Below are 24,075 nucleotides of genomic sequence, written 5' to 3'. Positions count from 1 at the left end.
CCCCAGCAGCATATCCACATACTTTAATATAAAAAAGCTGCTGCTAATTTAAAAAACAAATGTTTAAGCAATCAAGCATGTTTATTTAATTTGTCCTTTCTGTGCCAGAGAAGGCCCGAGCCGCTCGCAGTGGCTGCCACACGGCGTTATCGAGTGTGCTCGCGGCAAGGTCCCCACGCGTTGGGGTGGGAGCAGCTTGGAGCCCCAACCTACCCACCCACCCTTTGGGGGGGAGATCGGCTCCTCCCAGCCCCCAAGAGAGGGTCCCTTGGGATAGTTCAGCCTCAGACCCACCACCCCGACATGAAAATGGACATCTAGAGCCTAAAGACAGGACCCGGGATTCAACCCATTGCTTGCATCCAGCATGAACCAGATCATCTCTCTGTTCCTCCAAGAGCAGAGAAATTTTAGTTCATTTGCCATCACCGCAGACTACTGGTTTTTCACTAAGATGACCATGTATTGCTCTGCTTGCAAAGAGGGTGCAGGACGCACAGAGACAGGTACAGGGGAACTCGGAGCCCCAAAACAAACCCAGCTGGAAAGGGGCAGCCGCTGCCTCGCCACGGTGAGACGCTGCTGACCACAGCTCCTTTCCATCCATGGGCTCCCAGGAGCTCAACACCAGCGGCTTAAAAATACAACTTGCACTCTGTTTAATTTAAATGTTCTGAATGCAGATCATCTGTTGGTTTAAATATTCATTGGTGCCACAACAGGACCCGTGAGCCATCCGGTAAGTGGGCTGGGAGCTTCATCCACCGCGGTGCAGCACACCTTCACCTCAAGGGCCACTTCGTACCACCTTACAGCCACGCTCCCCAATTAACGCCAGCCTCAGAGCCTGCATCTCTTATGGCAACAGTAAACTCAAAAGGGACTTTCCCCCCCTTTCTCCCAAAGCCTCACCAGCAGCGAGCTAAATACAGATCTACTCTTCACACCCACCCACAAGCTGGGGCAACCAGCAAAGGTTCATTAGCAGGAGGAGCTGTGTTCCTCTTGCTTTGAACATGAAAGCAGCCCGAAGGGGGGTATTTTGTGGGGGAGGAGAATATTCATCACAAAAAAACCCCAAACATGGAGCAGCAAACACTGCCTTCAGCCTCTCTGATGCCAAAAGGGCTCCTGTGGACAGGGTTAAGGATGGGGCATTACCCAAACCAGGGCAGCTGGGAAGCTTTTTCTTCTGAAGTCACCTCTCAAAGAGACCTCCATCCACTTGAGCCGTGGGATATGAGCGTTCACCTGCTCAGCTTTCCCTCTGGCTTCCACACAGTGTATTTGGCGTTGGCTCTTACACTCACAGCCATATAACCTGCTGTTTACATAGTTAACATACCACCGAGGCAATGCAAGGCACACACAGTGCTAAACCAGTAAATAAACAGCCCCGTTTCCCGGCTGGACAAACCCTCCATCTCTCTCGACGTGAGATCCTGCACTGTTAGCATCATTGGCATGAAATATTCCTGAAATAAGTTGGCCAGGAGGAAAGTTTCAGGGAGACCCAATGGCAGCAGCTGGATGGCAGCCCCCAAAACTGCAACGAGCTCCACAAGGTCCCTGCAAGGCTGCAGGAGTATTTTGGGTGCCACTGAACGCAGGGGCTGGGGAGGGGAGATACGACACCGGGTGCCCACGGGGGTTTGCTCTGCAGCAGCAAGACCTGGAGGTGAGGATGCTCCTTCAGCCTTCCTACACCATTAACTGCAATCAGGAGATACTGGATGCTCCCATGATGCAGTGTTTTATTCTCAATGTCTGAAGCCAAATGGTTTTTTGTTAACCTTTGGAGGGCAAACACAGAGTAGCCAATAGCCCTAAGGAGCCAGGTAATGTTGGCTGTTTCTTTGAGTGAGTTAACAGTAGCGCCAGGAAAGCCTGGTCTTCTCAAGTTCGTGGTTGTCATGTCAAAACCTCATGGATTCACAATGAGTTGAGTCCTAGGCTCCTGATGAAGGATGGCTCTGCAGGTACCCATTTCACAGATGAGAAAATTCAGGAATGAACTGGAAAAACAATGTTCCCTTGGTCTGCAGCAGAGCAGAGAATGGAGCCTGCTCCCAACCATCCTTCCACCACACGCCGCGGTTTTCACCAGGCACAGGCTGGGCAGTTTCTGCAAAGCCCTGAAAAGCCTCCGAAGGCCCAAACTCACCAAGAAGTGAACAATAATCACAGGACAGCGACTCTATGGATAATCCAGATTTCTCGTGGATCCCAAAACACCTAAAAGGACCCAATTTTAAGAGCACAAGCAAGTCCCCAGAGAGGCTGGAGAGCCCCATGCCGCTCTTCCCGACACTGGAAAAGCTCAGACCCAGATCACGCATCAGTATCTCCTTTCCCACCACGGCACTGTCAGGAATGGCGATGCCTTGGAGAGGGAGTGGGAGCGCAGGAGCGTGAGCAAACCCATCATAAGCAGGAACTCAATTTTGCCCATCATTATCGTTGGCTTTAACAAATAGCTTCTGGGGATGGCAGGTACTTTATTAATTTTTCCCCTGTGCAGCATGCAGGATGATTGAAGAAATCACTGGCCTGTTGATTTGTTTGCCTCCCTGGCCCAAAATTAACTAGCTATTTATTTTTGAACAGCGGGATGCATCAAATCCTCAAATCGAGGCGACGGAGCCAGGAAGACGTGCCACACACATCCATGGCACCGGCGCCTGGGCAGAAGGTTTCAGCCCCTTTTTCCACATTGGGGAAAAAAAACAGGTCCAAGTCTCCCACTCGCACTTCAGACATGGGAAAACTGAATAAAGGGATTTTCCACCCCATCAGGTTTCTTCTGGCAGCCACGTTCCTGGTGACCCGCTGGACTTGCTGTCCACCGTGCCCGAGCTTTGGTCTGCGTGAAGCCCGGGGAGGGTTTGGGCATCTCAGCCTCAAATACAGTCCCTGGCCTTGGACTTTGCTGCGCCTCCCTGATGTGCGGGGCGGTGGGGATCTTCTGGGTGATGTAGGACAGAAAAAACTGCAACGTGCACACTGGGAAGCAAATAATCTTGGAAGGTGCTTCTCTCTCTAACAGCTCTCCTGCAAAACCACAGCCACAGGAGATACCACAGCACAGGCTCACGGCACCGCAGCACCTTGCTCAGTCCTCCAACACCCTTGCAACACCCAAGCAAGACGTTTGCCACGTACCTGAGCCCCCCTGGAGCCCTCTGAGGTCGGCAGCGAGCTGGGGCCAGCTCAGGCACCCACATGCTCACTGGAGCCAGAGCTCCTCTCTTGTCCCAGCGGCCGCAGTTGCTCGTGCAGGAGGATTCAGGATTCATGTTTTGCCCTCCCATGGGATTGCTCGGGGAGCGCAGGAAACCCCCAAAGCAGCAGCTGATGCACAAGGACTTGTGCGACCAAAAAACCAGGGTTAATCAGCCCTCCCGAGGAAACACCACGGGAGCTGCCAGCTGGCTGTTTTGGGGGTGATATCCCAGTGGGGCTGTGCAGGCAGGAGGGAGCATCCAGTCCAATGGCATCCACAGGACAGGCCATCTCCTCCACAGCTCCGCTTCGTAAAGACGTCCCTGGGGTTCAGGGGAAGGAGTTTGTCAAGTCACACAGCCCCAGCAGAAATTACGCCAGGCAGCTTCAATATCCCCATCCTGTAGGCCCCTACAGATGACCTTTATTTTTTTTGTGCTTTTTTTTTAAGCACCATCTCCATTCTTTGTGGTTACTGAGAGTGTTTTCCATATGAGCAGCACTGGAGAGTCTTCCAGAGCCTGCAGCCATCCCACACTGGAGCCTGCTGAGCAGCCAAGCGGGACCTGCAAAACCCCAATGCAGGCTGCAAGCTGCCACGAGGACCACGTGGGCAGTAATGGATCTACCGAGGACTTGCGACAAAACCACTGCTGGGGAAAGGCAAGGCTGAGAAAGACGGCATGGACAGAGGGAGCTGCAGCAGCAACGTGCCACAGCCGAGGGGATGCAGGGACAGAGAGCGAGAGCAGCCGGCTCCAGCGCTGCCAGCACTGCCAGGCTGGTGCAGGGTCCCCAAAGTCCCTGGGCAGCAGTGGCTGCTGCCTGCGACAGTTCAGCAGGAGCTGGCTCTCCCCACACGCGCTCACCCGCCTGCTTCACAGAGAGCCTTTTTTGTTTGTTTTCTTTCTTTTTTCTTAATTTAGAAAAAAGGAAAAGGGGAGGGAACCATCTTTGCAATTCTCCAGGGACCCAGGACTCCTCATGCCCATCCCCAGAGCAGGGTTAAACTGCATTAAGTCTGAGCAGAGCTCTCCAACAGAGCCCGAAAGCAGAGGAAATGACCTCCCCCTGCACACAGGCTTCCTCTCACTCCCTGGGGATGGCAGAAGGGACCCGGGGCTGCATCTTCTACCTGCCGTACACACGCACCATAAATAACGTGATATGCAGCACGCTATTTAAAAGCAGGTCCTGTACAACTGTCAGCCGCATGTCGAGTCATGCCGGGCAGCGGCACGTGCCGGTGCCTGCCTCCCCCTTGGCAAACGAGGCCTGTGCTCTGTGCAAACACGACGGGCTCTTGCCCAGGGCTGTGCACACCGAGCCTGGCAGCTACGCGCGGCCGCAAAGGCGGCGCTGCCCTGTCCAAACACGCCCGGGCGTGGGCTGCGGTTCGTGCGGCAGAGTCATTTGCATTGATCTTGCTTTGCCACTGTAGCGTGCTGGGGTAAATCAGTGTACAGTAGCATCACCTGATTGACAGAGGTACGTAAAGACTTGGCTTTCCTGGCTTGGGAGAGAGAAACAGCAATTGCCACCTCAACCGGGCTGGGCTGTAGCACCAGTAGCTCAGCTGTCCCATGCCTGATGCAAAGACCCAGGTCTCTCTTTCAAAGAGACCTCCAGAAATGCACTGCTGAAAACACAGCAAATATTACACCCTACTACATAACACCACTCCCTCCTCCTCCTCCCCGCATCCCAGCCACACTTTCCCTCCCCTTCCCACCCTGTCCCATCAGCCGCCGGCTGCAGAGGGCCCTGCCAGCTGACAGATAAAGCTTCAGGTTAACAAATCCAATTTGTTGGACACAAAAAGCCAAAGCATTTCATTTCTGCTGGCTTTTTCTTTATGAAATTGCTCAGACATCCAAGACGTGAAATGTCACCGTGTCACTTGGTGGCAGCTGAGAGCTTGGCTCTCCGAGAGCTACCCCTGCTCAGTCTGAAGGGAAGGGGGACGGGGCAGATGGGGCCACCATCACCACTGGGGACAAGGGGACATCAGCCCACGCCTCCCCCAGCTGCAAGCCCAATGCTCCCAGTCCCACGAGCTCTCAGCAGAGCACAGAGGGATGTTAACGACCAGTGCTAGAGCACGAGCACCCACTCGTGAGTGCAAACAAGCCCCTTTTGCTCTCCTTGGCCCCCAAACCCTCCACCACACTCCCCTCGACTCGGGAGCCAGCTGGAACCATCCCATTTCCCTGAGCTTCTCCAGCACGCTCTGACCGCCCCAGGGACCAGTGGGCTCGTTCTGCTCCTGCGCTCACCCCAGGCAAAAAAACCACAGCCACAATGCTTAGCTAAGCCCTTGCATCCAAAAAGCACATAAAATCAACGTGCACAAAGGCAGATCTGCCCCCACAGCCAAGAAAGGGCCGTGCTGCCAGCTGTCCCACAACAGGGCGGAAAATCTGCTGCAAATCCCTCCCGAGAGAAGGGCAGGAGTTTGCACCCCTAAAGGGTTTTGCTGTGGGACGACACTTGCTCAGAGCCTGCCAGCAACGCCCCAAGCAGCTCCCTCTGCCCCGGTGGAGACAGAAACCACTTCTCGGGTGCCTCATAGCCCCCAGGACGCTGCTCCATTTTATTGCAAACAGTAAAAGCAACAACAAACAAAGCCAAAGGGTTTTTCCTGAGGCCACTCGGGGCATCTGCCTTTTGGGTAGGACACAGCGGCAGCATCAGAGGCTCTGCAGAGCCCGTTCGTATCCCACCAGGAGTGGGGAAAGCTCTGGCATGTGCCGGTGAACCACACAACGGCGCTTTGCCACGACCTCTACCTCCTCTGAGCTGGGTCTCGGAGCAGGGATGTCCGCAAGGGTTTCTGCTGCGTTATCCCACAAGTGGCGCTCAGGGCACCCTGCTTCCAAACCAGGAGGGACCCAAAAGCTGTGTCAGCAAAGCAGGAGACGGTCACAGAGGCCACGGGCAGAGACAGGGCTGCGTTCCCCGCCAGGTCATGCCGCGGGGCAGGGAGCAAGAGGTGCAGCTCCTGGGCACCCCTCCAGCCAGGAGGGAACCTGAGACCTCCCCTCGTGGGTGAATTTACTGCTGGGAACATAGAGTTACAGACTGGGCGATGCTGGAGGCAAGGCAGAACAGGACACCCCTCGGTGCAAGGCCCAGCTATGCGAGTTATGAAAGCGCCTGAAAACGAAAATGGTTGGTGTCCGTCCATCTGCAGGGCCAGAGTCACCAAGCCCACCGCCAGCAGCTTCACTGCAGACACCGCTCCAGCTGTGTGTTTAATTGCAGGAGGCTGGGGAGAAGATGAGCTGCTGCAGGTTTCTGTGCGTCAGCCCCAGCCTTATCTCAGGGCTGGAGCCTCCCTGTACATTGCAAGGCTGATGCTGGCACGAAAGGCATCTCTGCTCACTGACCCCCCGCGGGGGGTCAACAGCCGAGGTCGGCTGCAGCATCTCCCATCCCTCCCACCAGCCTGCATGCAGGACGTTACGGGGATGTCACGCTGTTGGTCAAAGTCTCAGGCTCTGTGCAATGCCCAAAGCATAGCGACGGGATGCAGCAACGTAGGAGCCCACGCTGGGCTTTCACAGTCCTCTCCCAAAATGCCAAACCCCCATCCCAGAGCGTGGCAGGTACCATGGGGGAGAGCAAAGGCTGCTTCCCACACCAGCCCGCCACGCTTCCCGGATGGTTTCTGGTCCCAGCAGCAAGAAGGGACCAAGAAGATGCAGAGCAGGGATGATGCTCTGGTTTGCATCTGAGGCACATGGAAAAACAGAAACCAAGAGAAGCACTGCCAGGGGGTCTTATCCAGGCAGTGGTGAGCAGCCAGAATCCAGGAGCAGAGAACAGGGAAACACGTCTTTGGTCAACCTCAGCGGAGCAGCAGCCACCTGCCCTGTGCCCGGTGCTGCAGCATCTGCGAGAGACGTGCCACGAGCACCTGCAGGGGAGAGATGGAGCCTGGACTCTCCCGCGGCAGTGGGGAGCTCCCACTCCCACGGCACAGGGCTCTGCCAAAGCTTCAACGCATCCTCCTGGGAGGGGGCGGCTGTGGCACGGAGCCCCGCCGGGAAGAGCGGCACAGCCGGAGAGGGGGCAGCTGGCACCGAGCTGAGCAGCGGGGCTGCGCGCCCCCTCTGCTGCCAAGTCGCACGGGCTGTTCCTGCACCCGGCGTCCCTTCCACCGCCTTCTTCCCGGCGGCATCCCCCACGCGCCCGTCTGCTGCCGCCCGCTCCATCCGCCCCCGTGCCGAGCGCTCCCAGCTCATCCCATCCCACCTGCCCCAAAGCTTTCCCAAGAGCCCCAAGCCTTCCTCAGAATGGGGCTGCTTGGCAGCAACGTGGGTTTTCCCAGCTCTTGCCCAGTTGTGCCAAAGCACACTTCGAGAGACTCGACAGCAAGCAAGCGCGCGCTCACGGCATCAGCCAACTGCAAGTGCAAGCGTGCCACAGGGTACCTCCGTCCCGCGCTCTCCGGCTCCTGCTACCTGCATCCAGAGGCTGCAACTGCACAAGGAGCCCAGAGATGCACATGCAGACAGAAAGGGACAGACAGACAGGACTCCATTTGATGGCACCGCTTTCAGCGCTGCCTTGATGGAAGGCACTGAGAAAGCAGTACAGCCATCTTGTGACTTAAAAACGCCTGAGCCTGGCAATTATTTACATAGGCAAGATTTCAGGATATAGGGTTTTTTCCCCTCCTAAAAGACTAATCAGAAAAAAAGTGGTTTTAAAATAAAGCGATTTCCAAACAAAAATCCAAGTTACAAGTCTTGCTTTAATTTTATTCTGAAAATTAAAGCATGCCGCAGAGCGTTCTGGGGCCCGATGAGAGTCCAGCATCACAGACTCCTCTGATATTTCCTAGAAAAACCTGCAACCAAGTCACCCGTGAACACTCCTCATGAGGAGTTTTAGAGGGCTCGGAGGAGAGCAAGGCTCTCCGGGGCAAGCACCACCTGAGGTGCTGCCAGACAGCCCCTGCCTCGAGAGCATTTGTCCTGCAGGAGTCAGGACAGATGATGAAAAATTAAGGCATGGAGAAGGGATACGACTCACTCAAAGACATCGGAAAAAAGTCAAGGGTAAGCCAAGAACAAAGCATCAGGCTGAGAGATCCAGTTACGAGACAATGCAGCCTAATTACAGCCTGGCTCTAGGTGGTTTTTAAGGGCAAAATACAAGCCTACGTGCTCCGCGGGCTGAACCAGCCAGGCCCGCGCTGGGGACGGTGACTCTGGGACACAGACCCCTCCGGGGATGGCCCTCTGCCCTGCAAAGTGCTTTGCAGAAAGGCTCTGGGCAAGAGCTGAAGCGCTTCTCCCCTGGCTTCCCATCCCATCGGCACGCACTCGGCACAGGCCACTCCGGCAGCATGAAGCGCTCGAGCGATCGGCAAGCTCAGCCCTTCAAGGAGGCATGCAAAGACAGCGCAGACACGACCTGCCCGCCCCCCTCGGCTTCGCCAGGCCTCTCAACCAGCTCCCCTAGATGCAGAGCAGAGACCCAAACTGCATCACCCATCCTCGACGAGGGGGGACAGTGCAGTAACTAAAGTACGGGACAAAGTAGGACGCTGGGGAAAATGTCCCAGGTCGGTCCTCGTGTGCAGCTCCGTGCGCACACCTAGACCGAGAGGACCCCGGCCAGCCGCAAACGCCCCTCCAGGCACAAAAACTGCGTCTCCTCTCTTCATCCTCTCCTCGCTACTCCTCATCCAGCCCAAAATCCAGCCCCTTGCCAGGCCAGGCGCACACCATGGCACCCACCTGAGCCCCCACAACCCACACTGCACGCTCCCCAAGGCAGCCGGGAGGAGAAGCCTTAGCTGCGAGGGCCATTTAATATTTTATGCCCCTTCCTCTCTTACTTCTAAGAAACACTTTAGTTCCTCCCCACTTCCCCACTTTTCCTCTTTCCAAAGCAGCCTTATGCCTATTTTCAGGTCAGCACATCTTGGGGCTGCTGGATGGGTGCTGTCCCCCGCACCACCTCCGACGGGAGGAGAAGCAAAGGGCCAGCGCCAGCCAGGCTTCCGCAGGTCAGGCTACCAAAACTGAGGTGCTGAAAGGTGATAGGGGCTGCTGGCAGCCAGAGCTTCCTCCTCATCCTTCCCCGAGGAAGCGGGATAATGTCAGAAGGACACACAGCGATGGTGGCTCGTCCTCGGACCTTGCCGCCATCTCCTGCCCTGCAACCCAGCTCTGCTCGGGTTCACTGTCATCCTCAGCCTTTGAGGGTGCCAAGGTGTGCTCTGGGCTCCTGGAATAAAGAAATCTTCTTATCAGCATGGCGCAACAAGTCCTTCCAGGAAAGAGTCAGCAGGGAACTTGCTCGGCTGCCCTCCTTGGAGCTCTGTGCGGGTCTCAAAGCAGGGCCAGGGCTCACACGGCACTCGGGCACCGTCCAGCAACTCCAAATTCAGGGGGACTTTCCTCCTCCTGACAAGTTTTGCAACAGGAGAGAAACAGGCTGCAAATTTCAGGGCCTGGACGTCAGAGAGGAACAGAGGTGACAGGAAATCCCAAAACAGAGGAAAATTCAGCTTGTTCTGGGTCAAATGCGGAGGAGGAAGCGGAGACACAAGCAGAGGTGCAAAGAGAGGAAAGCCCTTTCCAGAAGAGCAGCCCAAGAGGTCAAGTCTGTACAAGGCTTCTGGGGGCTCGCAACGCTTCGATTCTGATGCCGAAGGTTAAAACCCCAGAGACGATCAGGACCCCAAAGCCTCTGGGGTCCTTCCCAAAAGGGGCTCAGAGGACGATTAGCCAACAACTCTCCCTGCTGAAGCAGAGCAGTCCCGATGGCATGCAGGACCAGCAGCCGCCATTTCCCACTGCTGCACAGATGAAAAAAAAATCCATGCTGGCCACAGCAGACGTCACCTTCGCTTTGGAGCGGGTGGCCGAGGCCGGGAGCCGAGCCGGGGCGCACCGATCCACCCGGCCATGGCGGACCGGGAGGGCAGATGCTGAATTCCCGCGGTCAGAGCTCTCCGTGAAACAGCAGCCCTTCCTCGGCAGTAAAATCAATTATGAGAGGAACGTCTCGAGACGAGCAGCACTTTGATGGATGCTCCCCAGCTGCCGGCAACGTGGGGATGCAGATGCCATCGTGCCAGGTGGGGAGCTGGGGCCATCGTGGCTGTGCTGCGGCTCCTGCCGGGGGACCGGGGAGGAGGTGAGCCGCGCTGCTCAGCCCCCGAGCTCCCCAAATCAGCCTGCCCTCCCCGACACCATGCCGAGCCTGCCGGTGGTTGAACTGCTCCCAGGACTTGTGCTGGGTCCTGCCCGCTCCCGTACTTGCTCTGGGCACCGCAGGGAGAAGGGTAAAACAGCTCATCTGAACTGCACGCAGCGCGGCACGTGCTTTGCTGCATGTGGGCCATCACCACCCCGGCACCCCACGAGAGCCGGCGTAAAGCTGTATCCCCTCCTGCCGAAACCACAGAGTCCGTCCGGGTTGTGCTGCTGCCAGCCGGGACAGTGGCAGGGATTTACCCCTTGTGGGGCGGCAGGGGCAGCCCGGCTGCCCAGTGCGGTGGGGGTTAAGCTGCGTTGAGGCGCTGCCCTAAGGCCCCAGCCACAGGCAGGGAGCAGGCAGGACAGGGGCGGCATTTAAGGGTCCCTTCAGAATCCCTGGGCAAGAAAACACTGTCAGGTACTAACAGGGACACCAGGTTACATCCGAACTGCCACCATCTTAGAGCCCTGAACAGAAACAGCCACATACAAATACCACCAATATACCTGGGAAAAACAGATTTGCTTCTTGCTTTATTTATCAAGCAATTCTCCGCACACAGACGGGGTGGGAGAGCAGGAACACGTCCCTGAGACACCCTCTTCCAGCTCCGAAAACATATTCATTATCCCCAGGCGGCTTCTGGCAGGGCGGAGAGATCGCTCCCCGATTAGAGATGTTTATCAGTAAGCTATAATGAAGGTGGGACACTGACGCCATGATGAATATTATATTTCAGGGAAATCTAAATGAAATGATCCATCATGCCCAGCAGAAGATCAGCAACACCTTCTGCCAAGCACCCGCACCCAGCTGAGCGGCTCCTCGACCGAGGCTCTGCTTTGGAGACCTGCAGTCACCTTGGCTCACCGCTCCGGAGCAAAACCAGTGGCAACAAATAAAGAGAGGCACTTTGTATTTCCAAGCGCACGCAGCGAAGCAGCAAAGCTAACCGGCTTGCTTGCAAGAGAGCCACAGCCTTCCCCAGCACGGCAGCGAGATATCCCCCTTGCACAGGCTCCGCCGAGCATCGGGACAACCCGTGTTTCATTTACTCGAGCGAGTTCAGGTCCTGGCATTCAGCACACCCAGAAATAGAGCGCCCTCGGAAACAGGACATCGTTCGTGCAGGATGCAGAGGGGAAGGGTTACAGAGCGGCTTTTCCCTTAAGTGAAATATTGCCGCCGGCTCAATGGAAGCAGGAGGTTCATTCCTCCTGGGAGGAAGCTATCAGAAACCACTCTCCCTCTGAGCACGGCTAGCCCACGTTTTGCTATCTGTTGCATTTTGCAATCAGGCAAAACACTGGAAGAACGCAAGACGACATTAAAGAGCAAGAGCGGGTGCAGCGGCGCACAGGGCAGGGACACCAGAAACGCTACAAGCTGCTGCAATCCAGACACGAATGCATTACACATTCATCTGAATTTTAAATACAGAACATTATGACTGGCATCCTCACAACTGCCACAACAGCCTCGGCACTACAGCTTTTATGATAATTCACAGGGAGTTACCCACAAGGCACTGCAGAGATTTTCTTGGCAGCCATCCTAAACTAATTTTTATAGGTTAGTGTACAGTTATACATAAATGTTTAAGAAAAATAAAATGGCGACTCAGAGGGAAGGAGCCGGTCAGGAGGTTTCTGCGCCGCTCCGCTCACGGCATGTGATGGCCCAGTGCAAAATGCCACAGGGCTGAGGTCCATGTCATCACCAGCGACCAGGGGACAGAAATACCAGTTAATTCATGAACTGGTTTGCACTGGGCAAACCCTGTGCACCAGCCACCACAATGCCCAGCCCTCTGCATCGCTCCTGCACTGGTGCCTGCGGGATTCCGGAGCATCCCCCTGCCCTTTGCAGGGTGTTCGGCTCAACCAGGTCACGCCTGGCCCGGAGACTGCACTGCCGCCACCCTGCTTGCTCCCAGGTGGCCCATCGGGTGCCTGCCTGCAGGTATGGGTGCTGGGCTGTAGTGCTCAGCCCCCTTCTTCCCCTTCCCCCAGGCCGCCCAGGGTGGTCAAGCACACTGGCCAGCTGCCTGGAGGAGACGGGAGCAATCCCAGGGGATAATGATTTGTTGGTGGAAACCACAGCATCCTGAGAACTGCCTTTCACGTGCTTTGACGCCAAATCCTCTCCATCACCGTCCCTGCCCACCCAGGGCCACCCCTCCGCCCCGGGCACGTCCCCTCCTGCCGGGAGGAAAGGCTGGGTTGGCCCCCACCTGCCTACTCCACCTCGGAGCTCCCACCGGGATGTGGCTCTGCCCATCACCTTTGCTTCCCGCATGTCCTGAGCCGTGCCGGTCGGGGGTGACTCGGGAACTTCACGTGGCGACTGGAAACTGCTGCTCAGCTTCCGACTCCCCTTCGCAGCTGACGGAGGGAAAGAGTCAAAGCTGCTGGCAGCGAGCGACAGCAACGCGCAGTAAACAAAGGAAAGAAGCAGCAGGAGGGAAACCTTGATCGGTGCAAGCCAGAAGCAGCACCCATCTATGTTTCACAGGAACCAGGAACCAGAGCCAACACTTGATGATATCAGAGCTGAAGATTAGTTTAAAAAAAAAAAAATAAATCCCCAGTTCCTGCAGCTTTTGCATGCATGCACACACACGTGCATTTGCAGCACGGCGAGCAGGTAGTCTGTCCATCTCTGCTGTCTTCACAAAAGCAAAATGGAGGGAAGCACAACTAAGACTTTCAAGAAAAGAACCTTTCAGGTTTATATCATCTGTGGAATTACTAGCAACACTGATTTGGATACAGGGACACCATGAAGAAGAAAATAATTAAGTAACAGCTCAGAGTGAGAGATGGTGAGATACGACTGAAGCTCCACAAAGAGACAACATGCTGAATTTCAGACGAGGCTTCTATTTTCCCGAGATGGGATTATTGCATTTTGAGAAGCCAGGCAGATACCAGCACACCATGCCCTCCCTCTCCTTCCCTCTATTTGCAACCCCAGCTCAGTGGCTGCAAGCAAGAGAGATCGAGGACGCTTTGCCTCCAGCCTTGTGCCCTCTGTGCCCCGAGCACGTGGTTCCCCTGCGTAACTCTGCACCACGTCACGTCTTCGCTGCCCGCAACAGGAGTGAAGGGGGGGGGACGGGACACGACTACCCTTAAAGCAGCGTTACACAAAGTTTAGGCATTTCTGAAGTTAGGATCTGGTGTATCTCAACTCATCCCTCAATCAGGCATGTAAATCCAGCACCTCCAAGGAACACAGCAGCAAGCGCCAAAGAGAGCAAATCATTCCTAAAGTCTGAGCAAACCAGCTTACCCGTTGTGCTCTTAAACTGGCAAACTGGAAGAAACTCAAAAGTGGGACACCACACACATTCGCACCTCCACCCTGCAGACCACATCTGAAGTGCCCCAAGACCAAAGCAGAGCGACAGCATCGGGAGAGGCAGGACCCCCAGGTGTTGCGCTCCCTGCGTACAGACTTGCCCATGAATGCTTCGCTACTCAAACCCCAATGGGCTTAAAAATCCCCCTGGAGAGAGAGACCCTCCTTGCAACCATCCAACAGGACCCACCACACATTGCAAACCACGGCTGCAGCTGAACCAGCCACGATCCGGCCAGCCACGCTGCCCACGTGCTGCCGTCCACCCTGCCACCTCCCGAATCGCACCAGTAAAAGCCACTTGACCTTCGGGTTTCCTCCTCCCTTAGGACGTCCCCGTGAAGGTGGGGGCATCCCAGTTGCTTGCAAGGTCACGGCCAAACTGCAACCCTCTGGTCTGATGTAAACCTGCACCGTATAGAGCAATCACCTACGAAAGGAGGCTGTAAACAAGTGATTCAGCTGCTATTTTGCAAAAACAGCCCCGACACCACGGCAGGAATGGAGACCTCCAGGAGCTGGGCAGAAACAGCCACAGGCTTCCTACCCTAAACCATCCCACAGCCCCAATTTAATCCAATTTATGCAAATGTTAAACCAATTTAGGTGTGCACACTGTATGAGTTGCCTGGCCCAGTTTAATTTGATAGGTTTTTAAACCTGTTTAGACAAACTAAGATCTGCTTTCTAATCTAGAGCAGCCCTTAATTGTGCAAATATTGCCAGGGAACTAGCGCATGGACGTTATTACAGATCCTATTTGTATGTTAACACTCAAACGGCAATGGCCTGAGCTATACTAACGTATGGAAGAGGGCAATGCTAAAAATCCCGTCTCTCTGGGCTGGCCATGTCCACGCAGCAGGGCTCCGAAACCCCGCTCTGCTATACCCGCAGCTGTGCAAAGGCCATCTCCAAAGACTTCCAAACCCAAGATGCACAAGCCCAGGTGAGTCCCCAGCAGCCCAGGGCTGCAGCAGGCTGGCTGGATCGGGATACGGCAAAGCCTCGCTTTTCCGGGGCAGGGGACAGAAGTCCCTGGTGGGGCCAGCAAGTCCCAGGAGTAGGGAGAAATCCCAGTGTTGGGTCCCAGAGTGTCCCCATCCCCACGAGCTGGGCTATCATCACCCTCATCACCACCTCTTTGTCTCCAGAGACAGAGCAGAGCATCCCTAAGTGCCTCTGAAGATCTGCACCGCCTTTAAAAAGCTCAGGCGTGCGCACAGCCCACGCTGCTCTCCTCGCACCCCCACGCGCTCCCTCCTCACGCCTGGACGTCCCCGTGGGACACACGGACCCATCCCCTTCCCCGCCGCGGCAGCACCTCCGCCTCCTCCCTCGGCGGCTGCGCCCAGCGCGCGCTGCTCGCGCGTGTACGTGGGAGCCACGCGCCAGCCACGCCTGCCCTCGGGAGCCGGTGGGAGGACGGGAGCCAAGAGGCTTCACGGATTTAAAAAAAAGAAAAATAAAGTTTAAAGAAACTCACACCTCCCAACCAGCTTCTTATCAAGTGATGTCAAGAGGGCAACAGGAGCTGAAAATTACTTTTTTGGATGATGCTGGGGCTGTACTGGGACGGGGCCATCTGCGCGCAGGACACGCGGCTCCGCAAGGGCTTGTTCAGACGGGCAGCAAATAATCCGACAGCGCAGGCAGCTATTGCAATGGGAATGCCAAGCTCGATAAATTACTAAGCCAAGACAATGATACCCAAGCTAGAAAAAAAAAGTCCAAGAGAATTACATTGGATCAGACCCAGAAGTCTGGAGGGTTTACGAGTTGAAGGATGGGGAAAAAAAAAAAGAAGAAAAAAAAGACAATTTCCAGTTTGCTAGGCTGATGTCAAAAAAAAAAAAAATCAGTCAAGTTATAAAGCACACAATCAGAAAGAGAGGATAAGAGCAAAAAAAAGAATCTAACAAACAGAGCCCTCAGATTGTTCCAGCTTATTGTGTACTAAACTTTGCGGAAAGGAAGCCGGCCTGAGCTTTAGTACTGCAGGGCTCACAAGTTTAAAATCGACAACAATTTTTTAAAAATACTACTGTTATAGCCAGAAGCTTCACAGCCCGCCCAGCCTGGTTGCTTTCTTCAATTTGCAAATATTAAAAAAACCAAAACAGTCCTGGGGATCCTGCCCGGAGTCACCAGCCCGGAGCAAAGCCCAGGGCTCCCGCTCCCACTGACCTCCCGCTAGCAGCGGGAAGCAAAGAGCTTCACGGACGGAGGGAGCTGGGCCAAGGGAAGGGATTATTTGAAGGAGAAAGGCATATTTTTTACACTGTTGAAGCAATGATATTTAACCCAAGTCATTTGCAGATTTTCCTTTTTTGGGGAGAGAGTCATGAGTAATATGCATGTTCTTATCAACTCATATAAGAAGAATTTAAAGCTCAAAGTTCAGCAACTGTGGATTAAACTACTTAGCAGCACCTTTTTAATGCAACGGAATAACCTCTCTCCTTACCACACGCTCGCACTGCCCACACTGACTCGCGTTAGATCTGGCTTCACTTTATCTAGGTATCCTATACTCGCAATTTTGTTATCTCTGCAATGCAAAAGAAAAACTGTTTTAGTTGGGAACGGAGAGGGTTCAAATAAAATCCATGCGCGGTGGCAGGCCACAGGCAACATCTCGCATCCATCATGACAACTCGCCACCCACGCAACCTCACACACCACGTGGAAAAGCAGATAAAGAGTTCAACATGTGTTTACTACCTCGAGTTATTCTGCAACAAGGCGAGCAGCTGGACGGGACCTGCGCCCCGCTCCGGGTTCAAGCCTGTTGAACCACGGGGGCACAGCCACGCCGGGCACCGCAGAGGGCATCCACCCCGACCCGCTGCCAGCCCAGCCGACCCAGCGCCAGGCTGTACTTAGAGACCTGAAAGCAGCATCAGGCGGGACAGTCTCCCACCTCACAGACGGCGTCGAGGTCTCTAAACACGGCCCAAGCCCTTTGGGCAAGCGTGGCAGGCGGAAGTCGTTCCTAGGCTATGAAGAACCACAAACATCACCCCCCCTTCCAGCCTCAGTTTCCCCAGAGTGTGGCCACATCATCTCCTCAGACATCCCACCTGGCTGGACCTCAGGTGTCTCATCACCCTCATTCCCACCTTCCCCCCCCAAAGCAGCAGCAGAATTAAGCTCTACCAAGAATCCATCCTCCTGGAGAAAAAGCAAAGGCACATTTTTCCTCTTCTCCTTAGGCAACGCGTCACACCGGTTATTCTTTAGCATCCAGACAAAAGGCAGAGCAAACCTGCTCCCCTCGGGGCGAGACGGAGGAGACACCCCAGGAAGATGCTGCATTTATCAAACTCACAGTTATAAAACCCAGAGAGCGCCAGGGGGACAGGGACCCAGGGGGCACGAAGGGCCTGACCCTGTCCTGCCAGCGAGGACGATGCCAGAAGACAACTACCAAAGGACTCGAGGACCTCCTGCCCCCATCACCTCCATCGCCCCACACCCAAGCGTGGGAGCGGCTCCGCTGCGGGGGACCCCTCTCCCCCCACGGGCAGCCCCCCGCATTACCCGGCGGCACCACTTCAGCTGGAAGCTCCGCTCGCATTACTCAAAGTATTTATGACTTTTTCCCATTTGAAATATGGGCCCTTACCACGCACAGGAAGGAGGAGGAGAGTGCCAGCAAACTCGTTAATTTATAAGTCAATCTGGCAGGGACAATTAACAGCTTTCCCACCATCGGGTTGGCAGGAGGAGGGGCACCTCCCCCCCAGGGAGGGCAGGAGGGTCCCCGCATCGGCACGCACCCTGCCCTGCCGAACCCAGCCGGCTTCGTGCTCAGGACCCAGATGCAACTTTATTTCCCCCCATCAGGAGCTCTTGCAGCCCGAGGGGACGAGCAGCCTCGTCCCCCGCAGCAGGACCCCCTTCAGGTCACGTCACCAGCTCCCCCAGCCCGGCGCAGGCACAAAACCCCCAAAACACGCTTTATAGGAAAAAAAAAATATATATATCAATCCATAATATTTTGCTGCTCAGGGCACAGGTCCCTGCCCGAGCAGAGCTGCGGGGCAGCGCTGACAGCCCGGGAGCTGTGGGCAGGAGCAGAAGCACCAGTGCCTATGGGGAACGTCCCCAGGTCCCCTGCAAATTGAGCAGGGGGTTTGGCCAGGGAGGGGACAAGGGGACGCTCCAGGCATGCACCCCCTCACCCCCGCGGGGTTCCCCGGCTCGAAGGAAAGGCTGGAAGCCTCCCCCCCACCCAACGCTGCTTTTTCCTCCCAATTGCAGCGAGCGCTTTTGCAGAAGCGAAGCCTCCCAGGACTCGGAGAGGGCAAATGCCCAAAGAGCAGAGACGGCCCCCGCCCCGGGAGGGTGCAGCACCCGCCGGGAGGCACCACCCGTCCCCGCAGAGCCCAACACCCTCCCATGGGTGTCACCTCTTCACCAGTATTTTTTTTTTCCCCTTATCCCACATCTATACCATTTGCTTCCCCAGGAGGGGCTGGAATGGGATCCTCCCCATGAAACACAAACACCGTTAACCATCCTCTTATTTGGGGGCTTTTTTCGCCCTCCATGGGACAAGTTTTGGCTCGGGAACACCGGGGCTCCGGTGACAGCTCTCGCCCGCCGCAGGATGGCCCCAGGGCTCGGGATTTCAGCTGAAATCCCCGCGGGCGGATGGAAAACGGCTGCCGACCCCAGGGGCGTCCCTCGGTCCCCAGAGCCAGCGGCACCTTGCAGGAGGAGGAGGTTTGGTGCAGCCGCCCCAGGGGAGGGGACCCCCTCATCTAACACGGGGTCTGGGGTAGTTCTGGGGTGACCTGGGTCCCTTCCTCGCTGCTGTCACCGTCACTGGGCCACCACACAGCCGGGGGAGCGGGGCAAAACCCACTTCCCGACGGGCTCCGGAGCTGGCGGGGAGGACAGGGCGCCCACGATGCCACCGGTGCTTGGGTGGGGCGAGGGCAGCACCCGGGGGGACACAGCCGCGTCCCCAGGCTGCGGCATCGCCCTGCCAGCACCGCGGGGAACGCTCCGACATCTCCTCCGGCACCCGCATCCCGGTGATGCTGCTCCGAGAGCGACACCGGCTTTGCCACCGGAGCATCCCCAGCGCACGCAGACGCCGGGAGTCGGAGAAGCCACCGATCCCACCGAGAGGGGACACGGGCCCTCGGCCACCCTCCGCCAGCCCGGGTGGCCCCACAGTGCTGCTCCGCGGGAGCGCAGCCCTCAGCGCGGGGTGACACCAGAACACCCCGGTTTCCCTCCCGCGGGTCAGCGCCCCGCACCGAGCACCCGCTCGCCCGGTGGAACCGCGGCCGGGGGGGGACACGCAGGGACGGGGACGCGCAGGGACGGGGCAGGAGAGCGCGGCGGGGAAACGGGGTTGCGAGGGGGGCGGAGAGAGTGAACCGGCACCGGTGCCGGGAGGGAGCAGGGCTCACCCCGGGACCCCCCCCGCCGCGGGCTCCCGGTGCCCCCTCCCGGTACCGGTGCCCCCTCCCCGGCTCCCCCTCGCATCCCCCCGCTGCAAGTGCCGGTGGTCCAGCGCGCCCCCTCCCTGCGCCCCCCGCTATAGCGCGGCCCCTTCCCCCCAGCGCAGTCCCCCCCCCCCCCCCCGCACCCCTCCCATGCGCCCCCTCCCTATAAGACGCCCCCGGCTCTCCGGTGCCACCCACCTGCACCCCCGTGCATCCCCCGGCTACAACGCGACCCCCCCCCCCCACGCCAGCCGGCCGCACCCCCAGCAAAAAGACCCCCACGCAGCCTACTCGCACCCCTCCCAGGCGCCCCCCACTATAACGCCCCTCCTCGCCCCCAACGCCAGCCACCTGCACGCCCCCCCCCGCCACCGCCCTCGCTACACCGCGCACCCCGCCATGACGCGACCCCTCCCCAGCGCAGCCCACCTGCCCGCCCCCCGCTACAACGCCGCCTCCCGCCGCAACCCCCCGCCAACGCGGCCCCTCAGCGAAACCCCCCGCGCCCCACCTGCGCCCCCCCGCTACACCGCGCGCTCAGCGCAGCCCACCTGCACCCGCCCGCCACAACGCGCTGCGACGCGCCCCCCCCGCCCGCTACACCGCGCCCCCACCCACCGCCCCCCGCTATAGCGCGCCCCCCGCCATACCTGGCGGCGCGGCCGCCCGCTCCCATGCTGGCCGGCGGAGGGGCGCGGAAGGGCCGCGGCCGCCCTCCCTCTCCCTCCTCCTCCTCCTCCTCTTCCTCCGCCTCCTCCCTCCGCCTCCGCCCGGCGGCTGCGCTGGGGCCGCGGCGCGGGGACACTGCGGCGCGAGCTCCCGCCCGCCGCCGGCCACTCGCACAGGTGATGTCATTCCCCGAGCCGCCGCCGCCTGACGTCACCGCGGGGCGGACCCCCCCCCTTCCCTCCCTCCCCTCCTTGAGGGGGGCGCGGGGGGCGGCCGACGTCACCGCGGAGGCGAGGCGCGCGCCGCCGGGGCGTGGCCGCGCCTTAAAGGCCCCGCGCGGGCGCGGGCGCGGCGCACGTGGGCGCGGGGCCGCGAGGGACGCGGGGAGGCGGGGCCGCGCGGCGCGCGCCGGGTGGCCCTGGGTCGCCCCGGGTGGCCCCGGGTGGCCCCGGGTGGCCGTTCCCGCCCCCGCCCGTGCCCTGCTGCGTCTGTTCCAATCAATTTCCCGTTGCCAGCGTGTTCCCCGTTTGGGGCGCGCCGGCAGCGCTCCCTTGTTGCCACCGCCGATCTCTTTCTGATATTTAACGTGTTTCCCGCAATATCTTCGCCGGATTCAGCCTGATTTCCTCACGGCACCTTCCCGCTATTAACAGCGTTCACCCCGGCCCCCGCACGCAGTGAATTTCTCCTATTCAGCAGATTCCGCGTAGTGAATATGTTGTATCCAATCTACTTCTCATATTTGATCTATTTGCCATAGTTAATGTATCGCCAATATGCAATATATTACCTATATTCAATATATTTCCTACGTTGAATACGTACCCGTGTAATATATTCGTCACATTTGATATTTCACACCTTCAGTATATTCCTCATATTTGATATATTCCCTGTATTTAACATGCTCACCGTGTTTAATATATTCCTCATATTTAATATACTTCCCATATCTAATATATTCCCCATATTTAACATATTCCTCATACTCAACATATTCCCCATATTCAACACATTCCCCGTATTCAATATACTTCCCATATTCAATATACTTCCCATATTTAATATATCCCCCGTATTCAATATATGCTCCATATTTAATATATTCCCCATATTTAATATATTCCCCATATTTTATATCCTTCCCATATTTAATACATTCCCCACATTTGATGTGTTCCCCATATCCAGCGCCTTTCCCACGCTTCCCCTTCGCTCTTTCCCACCCACCGCAGCTCCCGCCGGGGGCCGTTTGGCCCCGCTACCACGGCCCTTTCCATTTCTAACCCCCCTGGTGCCCCTCAGAGCCTGCGATGCCGCGGGATGCCCCCAGCCTCAGGTGACCAAATGCAAAAATTAGCAAAAAATGGCAAAAATTTGCAAAAAGGGGGCAACGTGAGAGCAGGGCTGATGGCCGACGGTTCGGCAAAGGGGAAGAACATCGATCGTGGGAGGGCTCGGCTTCCAAAGCCGGAGGAGTGATGCTGGGGAAATGCTCTGAGACTGAAGCACCTTTCAAATGGGGGAAAAAAAAGGGGGGAAAAAAAGAAAAAGGAAAAAGGAAAAAGGAAAAAAAAGAAGATAATTTTTTTATCCTTTTCCTTTTCTAAAGCTCCTGAGCGTGCCGGCGCCCAAATCCAGCTCTCCAGCGAAGCAGCTGGGTGCTCGTGCTCGGAGGGCAAACACCCGCTCCCCCATCTGCTGCTCCGTGAACTTTCCTTGATCCCCTCGTGCGCCTCCTAATACTGACCAAATGTCAGCCGAACGCCGCGTTTTAACTGTTCTGGGGAAATCCGGCAGAAAAATGTTATTATTTCTGTTCCGGGGGCCGAGAGGAGCCGCTCCGCTGCGCAGCCTCGGGCACAGGCATCGATATGGCATTTTGCTCGTTTTCCGGCGTGACGAGAACCGCCTGTTGTTCAGCCAAGAGGTTGCCGTTGCTACGGCCTTGGAAACAAATTGTGGGCATTAAACCTGCTCTGCTTTCCCGGATATGCCAGGGAAACGCCATCAGCTCCCAGTGCCGCCGTCAGAGCCGCAGGCGGAGGTGCCGCGCGAGCCGGGCGGGCGCGGGGCAGAGCCATGTCCCCTCTGCCGCGGGGAGGTGCCTGGAATCGGACGGGGAACCTAAAATGGATGTAAAAATTACTTTTCCTTTGTGAGAAAGAGCAATTTCCAATTATAGGAGACCAGAGAGATCCATAGGGGTCCATAGGAGCCCATAAAGACCCACAGGGGTCCATAGGGGTCCATATAGACCTGTAGGGGTCCATAGGAGCCTATAATGATGCATAGGGGTGCATAAGAGCCCATAGGGTCCCATAGGGGTCCACAGGAGCACTTAGAGACCCATAGGGGTCCATAGCAGCCCATGGGGACCCATATGACCCATAGGAGGGTCCCACAGCGGTCCACAAAAGCCCACAGAGACCTTTAGGGGTCCATAGGGGCCCATACAGACCTGCAGAGGTCCATAGGAGCCCATACAGATGCATAGTGTCCCATAGCAGTCTATAGGGACCCATAGGGGTCCATAGCAGCCCATAGGGTCCCACAGGGATCTGTAGAAGTCCACAGAGACCCATAGAGATCCATAGCAGCCCAAGGGGACCCACAGAGACCCATAGGAGTCCATAGGAGCCCAAAGGGACTCATAAGACCAGCTACAAGGTGCCCACCATGCTGCTGCGGGGTCCGGCCCCACCTTCTCATCTCCTGGAAGAGTCCAGGCTCTGCCCCGAACACCCCTTCCCATCCTTTCCTGCAGCATCTCCTATAAAACAGGGATCGATCGCTGATTTTCTTCCGCATCCGGAAAGTATCCGCTTTCCCCATCAGCCCAACTCCTTCCGAACGGCTGCGGAGCCTGGTGGCAAGCACCACATTGCACGGCTCCCACGTCCTATCTGCTGCATCTATGTTCTTAATGGATGTATAATACTTTACAGTAATTTCCTCATTTGTCATGCAATCAAATCCTTTGATCAGACATGGGAGAAATGTAAATATCAATTATTAACCATCCCGTTCTGGTCTTGCTTGACCAGATTTTTTTATTTATTTTTTTAGGAAGGAATTGATTCATTTGCAATTCAACTCTCCAACATATTTTTGATTAGGATGCTTCCATTTCTGGGTAGCCTATATTTTTGAAGGGAGAGAGATTTGATCACTAGAGCAATCGATAAGCCATGTATATTTTAGAGCTGAGAGATGGTTGTGAAGGAAAGTGTAAAATAAGTGGGGGGGGGTTAAATCCTGTGCGTAGAGGGCTGCGATACCACGGTTTAAAATCTCAGTGGCCAAATTTGCTGCTGAACAGTCATTTATAGCCCTTCAAAGCATGCGAAGCGTTGGCATGAAATGGAGAGGTGGCCAGGAAATTTCTGACAGAATATTTTTCCATCTGCAAATAATTCTTTTTTTTTTTTAATTTGAGAGTGAAGCATTTTGTATAAACATGTTGCCTTAGGCAAAAATGGCTTTGGAAATGAAAATAATAACTGCAAAAAAAATTAGAAGAAGGGTGACACTCAGGTGCTTTCTTTTTTGGCTGTCCATTTGGAAATGGTTTTCCACTCAAAGTTTTAGAAGTTGCGGGTGTATATACAGCCTGAAAAGTCAGGCTGGGGCTGCAACGCACATTTCTCTCCGCATTTCAGCATCCACGCTCTCATGACATTTTCACTGGTGCCAGTTTTGCAGGAGGTAATCCCCATCCTTCCCCCCCAGAATCCCAAATTTGGCTTAAAATGCAGGAAACTGGGAGCATTCTCCTCTCAGCCAGGCTGTTTATTTGCTTTCTGGAGTTTTATTGAAGCTCTGAGAGTTGCATTTTGCAAGCTGTCTTCCTCCTGAAAGCGAGCAAGCTGCGCCTCTTCCTTAATCATCTGCTTTTGTTTGCTTGAAGGAAAATACCAAATATCTCATGACTTGCCATAAAGCTGTGAATGACTGCAAGGATGCGCAATTGCTGGGTGTCCTCATGACTAATGGGTGAGTTTTCGGGTGCACGTGGAGCCTGCGGAGATGCGCCCCCAAATCCTGCTTGATTTTTTTTTATCGGTCGATCTGCTAAAGCATATGACATCTTCTCACGAGCCCAGCGGTGCCTGGTACGGAGAAGCTTCTGCGG

General features: G+C 56.2%; 1 protein-coding gene across 11 annotated transcripts in view; it reads right to left on the bottom strand.

Annotated features, from left to right (window-relative positions):
* The window catches only part of PTPRS (protein tyrosine phosphatase receptor type S), a 163,325-nt gene extending 143,268 nt beyond the window's left edge, over positions 1 to 20,057 (bottom strand). For 4 of the 11 annotated variants that reach the window (XM_087768953.1, XM_087768959.1, XM_087768955.1 and 1 more), the window contains exon 1: positions 19,922 to 20,057. The gene's annotated coding sequence lies outside the window, so the exon portion shown is untranslated. The remainder of the gene's footprint in view (positions 1 to 19,921) is intronic. The other 7 variants (XM_087768962.1, XM_087768963.1, XM_087768964.1 and 4 more) reach the window with 2 other exon arrangements.
* Positions 20,058 to 24,075: the final 4,018 nt, after the last annotated feature.

Source organism: Nipponia nippon, unplaced genomic scaffold (genome assembly GCF_047370975.1).
Source record: "Nipponia nippon isolate SJK-2023a ecotype South Korea unplaced genomic scaffold, ASM4737097v1 scaffold_31, whole genome shotgun sequence".
In the NCBI taxonomy this organism is placed as follows: Eukaryota; Metazoa; Chordata; class Aves; order Pelecaniformes; family Threskiornithidae; genus Nipponia; species Nipponia nippon.
Note: the sequence above shows the minus strand (reverse complement) of the source record. Positions and strands in the feature narration are given on the sequence as shown.